Below are 8,899 nucleotides of genomic sequence, written 5' to 3'. Positions count from 1 at the left end.
CTCCTGGCGCGCCCCGGTGCTAGTGAGCTCCTATCAGCTGCGGTTAACAGTCCACCTTGACTTGCTCCATCCGCTGGGCCGAAGAGACAACGCTAGGGAGACCTCAGAAGCCGGGCAGTGGTGAGTTTGGAGACCATGTTTCCCACAGTGAGGACGGGCTCGTTGAAACCGGTTGTGGCGAGACCTGGCTTCTTCGTGGTCTGCGGATGCGAGTTCCCTCTGGGCTCTACCGGGACCTGAGTTTACGCTGGCACGAAACGTGGGTGCTGGGTGGGCAACCGGACCCCTGCGTCCGTGAATTCGCTCAACGACTTCGGCTCCGAGGACTCTCGACAGCTCTGCGACCCAAGCCCTGTGTCTCCGCAGGCGGCACGCGGTGACCACAGGAGGGTCACGGAGGGAAAACACAGGGTTTGTGCGTGGGAGGAGCTGTAGTCTGTAGGGCCCCAGTACGTCTTTTAGCCTCAGTGGGACACAATTTCTCCTCATTTTTCCAAATGTTTGGGAAACAGGGTCTCAAGTCCACGACCCTCTTCCCCCCATCCACTCACCCACCCTATTTCTTCCTTGGAGGAGCAATATACATTTATGTATTTCCAGATCCTTCCTCGAGTTCCTGAGCGCCAATGTGTCATCTGATTTACATAAACTATTTAGCATTTATCCACAGAGCCATGAATGGCTCTTTTTAAAGATTTATTTTTTTTTCTCTGAATATCTTACATGAAAGGAAAGCCAAGAATAACCACCTGAAATACTTTGTATGAAATCCCTGTTCCTCTCTCCCAGAACTTTCCCTGGGCACAGCCATCCTACGGGAAGTCCTTTGGGTGGATGTCTTCTTGGTGGAGGTCCTCTTTAGAAACTTGACTGGGTATTTTGTCCCCTCCCCGATTTTGTCACTTGAAAATATATGGGTTGTTTTTTGGGGGGGGGTTTTTTTCAGTAGGGGTAAACTATATATCATCAGTAGAGCTTGGAAGACAAAATAGTTACAAACAGGGAAGAAAGATTAATTTCAGAAAAAAAAACCCTAAATATTTCAGTGTTACTTTGTATTCGTAGTAAGTTTCTGAGATTTTTTTTTTGGGGGGGGGCTTGTTTTCAAATAAAATTCCAGGTTTAGACTTGTAGAGCAGAAGTGTTAAAGTGTGGGGAATTATTTACAAACCAGTTATTTTTCCTCTAAATAGAAATAACTGACATCATTTTCTGAAAAAAAAAATACATATTAGGGATTTTCTAATTGAACTAGTAAAAGACCCTTTTTCTTCCTTTCCCCATAAACGCTGGGATTACATGATTTTGGTGGATTGTTCAAATGCACTCAGAGTGTTCCAAAGCAATTCCAGTAGTGTATAGAGAAGGGCAGTGTATCTAAGGCCCCTCTGAGCCTGCACAGGGAAGTGCTGAAGGCCCAGTTGTTCTTCCTGGGGAGCCTCCCCCTGCAGTTGTCCTATCTGCTCACACCCACCATGCAAGGAACCTGTACACTGAGAGAAGCTGCAGCCCTGGAAACCTGGGGGTGCATGTGCACATGGGGAAGGGGGTGATGCCCCTTCAGAGGTTCTAGTTGTAGTTCCCTGGGGCCTGTTTCTGGACATAGGATGGAGTTTTGCATCCACAATGTGGTGTATTCAGTGTAATTCATGCACCTTGAGAAAGTCAGTGAAAGTCAGGAGTCTGTGACCTGGGTTAGGGTTCATGAGTTTGGAGTTAATTTGAGTCAGAACCTGATACTGAATCCAGCTGAGCATTTCCTCACTGGGAGCTGGAGCCTGAGAGAGAGAGCATTTCCATTGTTCCCAGGGAGAGGAGGGTGTTAGAACTCCTGGAGTTCACTCCTGGTGCTACGCATGTGTCCCTCCCCTTTGTCCCCAGGCACTGGGTTCTGTCTCAACCTGGAGAGTCTAGAAAGTGGAACCTTCTGAAAGGGACTCTCCTTGTGTCCTATTGGAAGCAGGCGGCTCATCTGAGCTGATTTCAATACTGCGTTTCTTTCCTTTGGATCCTTTATCCACTGGATAGTGCAGCCCTTTGGCCCCAGTTTCCCTGAGCACTTTATAATTTTATTCCCTGTGTGTGAAATGACATATTTAGTTTCTTGTGCTTAAAAATTTAAGTTGATGGAAAGATATGATGGTATTGAGTCAAAGTAATTGTGGAACTAAATAGAATTGTTTTTTAGGCAAGAAAAACTCAAGATGTGAGATGAATGTATTTAAACTCTCAGGTCAATTTTTGATTTTTACATCAGTGTTTGTATGTGCATGTTCCTGGAGAACATTGAAATTTAAAAGGCTAAAAGCAATTGAATTTCTATTTTAAGTGATGTGAGGTAAACTCACTTTTAAAAAAATCAAAGTTTATTTGAAGGTCCCTCCAGCCACCTCCAAATACACAGTTTTGATCATCTCTTGAGCTCCTATTAGCATTTCTCTTTGAAAATCCTACTACCTTTAAGGAACTAAACCCAAATGCCTATTACTTCATAATATGCTACTTGTTCCTGAAAATACCTCCTTGTGAGATATGAAGGAAGGATAAACTGGGATTCATCTTAGTTACCAAAATATTTGAAATTTTCATTTTGTATGGTTACACTTTTGTAACCCTTAGTGTTTATAGGAATTAAATCTTACAATGGGCCCTGGCTGGTGTGGCTCAGTGGCTTGAGTGCTGGCCTGTGAACCAAAGGGTCACTAGTGCAATTCCCAGTCTAGGGCACATGCCTGGGTGGCAGGCCATGTCCCCAGTAGGGGGTGCATGAGAGGCAACCACACAGTGATGTTTCTCTCCCTCTTTCTCCCTCCCTTCTCTTAAAAAAATAAAAAAAGAAAATTAAAAAAAATCATAGAAGGAGTTCCCATGTACAAAAGTTAAAGAAAAACTAGTAAATAGTAAAACATGGTTATATACATTTCTCTGCTTATTTTAAATAAATCGGTAAGGTAGAAAAAGTCTAACTTAAGAAGACTCACTGCCCACAAATCCTGGTCCCTCCAGCCACCTCCAAATACACAGTTTTGATCATTTCTTGAGCTCCTATTAGAATTTCTGTTTTTAAAATTTTTTGCTTATTGATTTGAGACAGTGCACACAAAACACCAATTATTTGTTCCACTAATTCACACATTCAATGGTTGATTCTTATATGTGCCCTTACCAGGGTTCGAACCCACAACCATGGTGTATCAGCAATGTGCTCTAACCAACTGAGCTACCTGACTAGGGCCAGTATTTCTTTATATAAAAAGCCATTATGAGTGCCTATTTTTCTTACCCACGTTTGTCCTTGTAATGAGCAGTCAGACTCACATTGTTTGGTGTTAGCTGACCGCTAAGCTGCCCCCTCCCTCTCCCCTGTGTCCGCACCTGGACAGGCGGATGAGGAAGTCCGTGCTCCCTCCCCTGGCACTGGCTTCAGATTCCAACCACACAAGCCCACGTGTGTGCAGAACTCTTGCCCTGGCCCTGCCCCCAGCCAGAATGCTTTGCTTGACCAAACTGTCAGGCTCCTGAATCTTCTCCCAGGGCTATCTTTACACTTGTTGTAAAATCCAGTTTTAGCAGGAGCCCTGTGAGGGAGGTGAACCAGAATCCCCCACCCTCCTATCTGACCACCCTCCGTATCTGACCAGGCTCCTTCTCCCCCACCGTCAGATGACGTCTGATCACCCTGGTCTGTGTGCACCAAGAATCCTGTTAGGTGGGTTTAGCCAGAACACGCTCACCCTTGTTTGGTTTTTTTTTTTAGTAACTTTCCATCCACTGATCCCCACCCTACCTCTGGCCATGAAATCCCATTTGCCCATGCTATACTCAGAGTTGAGCCTAGCCTCATTGCTCACCTGTGAAAACCCATCACAATGGCCTATATACCTCTCACAATGGTTCTGAATTACCCCTGCTTTACCATCTTTGACAGGTATCATTGAGTATTTTTTCTTTAACACCCCCAGCTACAGTAAAATCCCAGACCAGGCTCATTTCCTTGCTCCCTCAGGCCATTTCAGAGCTGCTTGAGAGGCCCATCTTGCCCTCCCTAGAGATCTCAATTACGAGAGTCTTAGGCCTTTTCCTACCCTTTCTGTATGTGCGGGCCACCTTGCAGCGGACCCTGACCATTGGCACTGTGAGCAGCAGTGAGGTGGTCCTTATATGACCACCTTCATGGTCCGTCTTCCCGTGCTCATACTTGCTCACCTGCTCTGCTCCTGGTGGTGGCCTGCGCTGGGGCTGTTGGGGGCTGGGGCACTGGTGCTGCGAGCTGTGCTGCCCCTGGAGGCCTTGCTGGGCCTGCCACACCTCAGTTCTAGACCAGAGCTGGCCAGTTTGAGAATTACTAGGCATATTAAGGATTTTTGCATCTATGTTCATCAGAGATACTGGCTGCTAATTTTTTCTTGTGTCTTTGTCTGACTTTGGTTATCAGGATATTGCTGGCCTGGTAAAGCGAGTTTGGAAGTGTTCCCTCCTCTCCAAGTTGTTGGACAAGTTTGAGAAGGATTGATATTAATTCTTCTTATTTATTTGGTAGAATTCACCGGGAAAGCCATCTGGTCCTGGACTTTCCTTTGTTGGGAGTTTTTTAATTACTGATTTAATCTCCTTACCCACTATTCGTTCAGATTTTATATTTTCATGAATCAGTCTTAGTAGGTAGTATGTTAATTTTTTAAAAAAGAATTTATCCAGTACTTCTAAGTTATCACATTTGTTGGCATATAATTTTTCATAGTGGTCTCCTATGATCCTTTCTATTTTTGTGGTATCAGTTATAGTTTCTCCTTTTTATTTCTGACTTTATTAATTTGAATCTTTTCTCTCCCTCTTTTTAGTCTAGCTGAAGGTTTGTCTATTTGTGTTATATTTTCAAACAACCAACTCTTAATTTGGTTTCTTTGACCAGTTAGTTTTACACTTTTCACATTATGTTTCCATCACTAATTAGCAATCTTTTATTTCAGTTTGAAAGTCCCTGTAGCATTTCTTGTAAGGCACATGTAGTACATGAACTTCCTCAGCTTTTGTTTGCAAAAGCCTTCCTCTTCCTTCATTTCTGAAGGGCAACTTTGTTGAGTAAAGCCTTATTGATTAGTAATTTCATCATTTAAGCACTGCGTATATCATGCCACTCTCTCCTGTCCTCAAGGTTTCTGCTGAGAAATTCACTGATAGTCTAATTGAAGATCTCTTATAAGTGACCAGTCATTTCCTCCTGCTACTTTCAAAATTCTCTTTGATTTTTGATACTTTAATGAAAATGTTCTTTGTAAAATCTTTTTTGAGTTCAACTCTAACCAAATGCAAGTCCAGCTCCCTGCCATTCCAAAAGCTAATACTTGAGAGACAGGTATGATGTAAAAGGAAAATGGTTTATTCAGATGCCAGCCACCTGGAAGATGGGAAACTCTCGTCTTAGAGCCCATCTCCCTGGGAAGATGGGGGACTCATGTCTCAAATCCCCATCTCCACATCTCAAGGCAGGCAGAGGTTTTCTTTTTTCTTTTTCTTTTTTCTTTCTTTTTTTTTAAGATTTTATTTAGCCACATCAGCCAGAGGTTTTTATAAGGTGGGAGAGGGGAACAGAACAAAGAGATCAAGGGAGGGGGTTGAAAAGTTCTCTACATGCAGACGAGCACAGTCCATTCCAGTGAGGCAAGTGACGGTCTGGTATGCATCATCCTGGTTTAGTCATCCTGGCACCACTGTTGAAGGTCAGCAAATCCCCCAGAGCAGAGATATAGGTCGAGTCTGAATCTTTTGAAGTTAGTTCCTGGGATTCTTATGCAAACATGCTTTTTATCTACAAGCTGCATGTTGGAGTCAGCACTTACAGAAACAAATGGTGGGGTGGGTTACAGTTCCCCACTGTTACACAACCTGTTTCAGGATCTCTGAGCTTCGTGAAGCTAGATGTCCATATCTCTCCCAAGATTTGGGAAGTTTCTAACCATTATTTCACTAAATAAGATTTCTATCCTCCTCTAGAAGTTCCATAATGTCTGGAAAAAGTCCAGCCATTATTAATAATGATGAGAACGGTTTGCACAACATGGCTGTAATCTGGCAGCCAAGGAGAGTGGACTGGAATGCATATGCATGAACAATGAAACTTCACTGTACTAGTCACTGGGGGTGGTAGACATGATTGAGTGAGCATGTGTGCTGTGTGGCTGTCATATTCAAAATGACTGAGGGAGTAGAGCAACAAATCCACATTAGTTTTGCAATAAGCTTGAACATTTTTCTGTGGAAACTATTTGAATGATTCAGAAGGATTTCTGGCACAATGCAATGAGTGCGGCTCAGATAAAAGTGTGGCACGGATGCTTCAAAGATGGTCAAGAATCTGTCAAAAGTGATCCACCTTCTGGAAGGCCTGCAACAAGCAGGACACCTGAGAATGTTGAACATGTATAGGCTGCAATCAACAAAGATCAGTGATTGACAGTGTGAGAACTAGAAACTGACCTGAGGATTCAAAAAACTACATTGTCCAAGATTTTGACACAGCACCTTGGCATGAAACGTGTTGTGGCAAATTTCATTTTGTGGCTTCTGCAACCAGAACAGAAGGAACATTGTGCTGAAGTTGCTAATAACTTGATTCAAACCGCTACCAACGAACCAGATTTCCTCAAGGTCATAACCAGAGGTGAATCATGGGTCTACAGCTAAGATCCAGAAACAATGGCCCAGTTGTCCCAATGGAAGTCACCTTGTTCTCCACACCTGAAGAAGGTGTGGCAAAGTAACAGCAAGATCAAAGCAAGACCATGTTAACTGTTTTTTGATTGGGAAGGTGTTGTCCATCACAAATATGCCCCTCCAGGCCAAACAATAAGGAGTACTATCTCAGTGTTCTTTGTCAGTTAAGAGATGCAACACAATGAAAACAGCCGAAGCTGTAGGCAACTAGTGATTGGCAGCTTCATCATAGCAACGCACCTACTCATGTATCACATCTCATGCAGTTTTTTGGCAAAACATCAAATCACTCAGGTGGCTCAGCCTCCTTACAGCCTGGACTTGATGCCCTGCGACTTCTGGCTTTTCCCTTCACCTTTGAAAGGGAAGAGATTTCAGACCCTTGGTGATAATCAGGAAAATATGACAGGGCAGCTAATGGCAATTTCAACAAAGGATTTTGGAAAGTGTTTTTTAACAGTGGAAGATACACTGGAAGAACTGTGTGAGGTCCCAAGGTACCTACCATATTTTTTGGACTACAAGACGTACTTCCCCAAAAAAATATTTGGGAGGAAAAGGGGGTGCATCTTACAATCTGAATGTAGCTTAACTGGCTTACTGGGGGGGGGGGGGCGGTGCAGTAGAGCAGAGTCACAAGTTATTAAATATTTTACCACATTTTTTGCTCAAATTTTTTTCCTATTTTCCTCCTCTAAGACCTAGGTGTGTCTTATGGTCTGGTGCGTCTTATAGTCCTAAAAATACGGTACTTTGAAGGGGACTGAGGCATCACTGTCCTACGTACGTGTTTCCTGTATCTCCTTCAGTAAATGTTTATTTTTTTATATTACATGGCTAGATACTTTCTGGAAAGTATCATTTCTTTTGCTGATATCCTCTAAGCTTTCTTCATTTCTTTCTTTCTTTTTTCTTTTTTTCTCCTCTTGAATAATTTCAAAAGACCAGTCTTCAAGTACACAGATTCTTCTGATTCATCCAGTCTTAAAATTCTCTTACATTTTTCATTATATTATATTCTTCAACTTCAGAATTTGTTTGATTCTTTATGATTTCTGTCTACCTGTTGAGTTTATCTTCTTGATTTCATTGTGTTGAGTATCTGTGTTCTTATGAAGGCCGCTGAGCTTCCTTTGAACAAGTAATTGTAATTTTTGTCAGGTGATTTATAGACCTCCATTTATGGAATGGGTTACTAGAAAATCATTGTTTCCTTTATTGGTGTCATTTTTCGTGTGTGTAGGGGAAGGGTGTTCCTTGAAGCCTTGCATTGCTGTATTCACATTTGAAGAAGCAGTCACGTCCCGCAGACTTGCCTGGTTTGGTGAAAGAAACAGCTTCACCAGTCAGCCCCAGAGGGATTCTGAGGCTCTGTCAGAACTTTTCTATGAATACACTCACCTCACCCAGCTTATTTCCTCTTTAGGGGGGATTCTTAAGATCGTATGTCTTCCCTGGATCCTTTAAAGCCATTCCTGGCACTGAGAGCCTCCATTTAGTTCTCTCAAGGGTAGTTCCCTGCAATGCCCAAGTTCATGTGTCTTCTCCCAGTCCCACGAGCTGAGCCAGTTGAATGTGTGTGCTAATAAGACACTGGATGTTTGCACTTGCTGTCTGGAGAAGGCACATAGAGGTGGGAGGGTGGGAGTGAGGTGCAGTGCATTGGGCATGCCCATAGGCCAGTTGGGGGGGTTCTGCAGGCATCACATCCTGAGTGGCTGAAATGCAAGCCTCTTGGTGGGGTAGCCGACTGTTAGTTGGGGTGCAGCCATTTGTTAAGTATTGAACCCTGATTGTTGTGTGTCCTTGTAACTCTTTCCTACCCCCAGCTTTCCAGCCCCTCAGCGGTGCTGATTCCCTCAGCATTATTAGTGAGATGGGAAATTGGTAAGCCCCTTGGGCACTGTCCCACACCACTGAGGAAGCCATGAGATCAGTCACTACATGGTCACTTTCCCCCTGGGAAGAATATCTGGCCAAGGGGGTCTCAGCAGTGAGCTTTTGGAAGAGTGTTGCATGTAAAGTGAAACTGTTCTTCTTACCCCTGTCATAGTGTGTATTCTCAGATTTTATAGTCCAGTGGTGTGCAGGAACTTCTCCACTGGACCCCCAGACTTCCACAAAGGTGCACTCATCCTTAGCTATTGTCAGAATTAGTGCTTTGTGGGGAGAGGTTGATAGAAAA

Source organism: Phyllostomus hastatus, unplaced genomic scaffold (genome assembly GCF_019186645.2).
Source record: "Phyllostomus hastatus isolate PE091 unplaced genomic scaffold, TTU_PhHast_1.1 phas_contig_98, whole genome shotgun sequence".
Taxonomy (NCBI): domain Eukaryota; kingdom Metazoa; phylum Chordata; class Mammalia; order Chiroptera; family Phyllostomidae; genus Phyllostomus; species Phyllostomus hastatus.
This window is presented reverse-complemented; position numbering follows the sequence as displayed.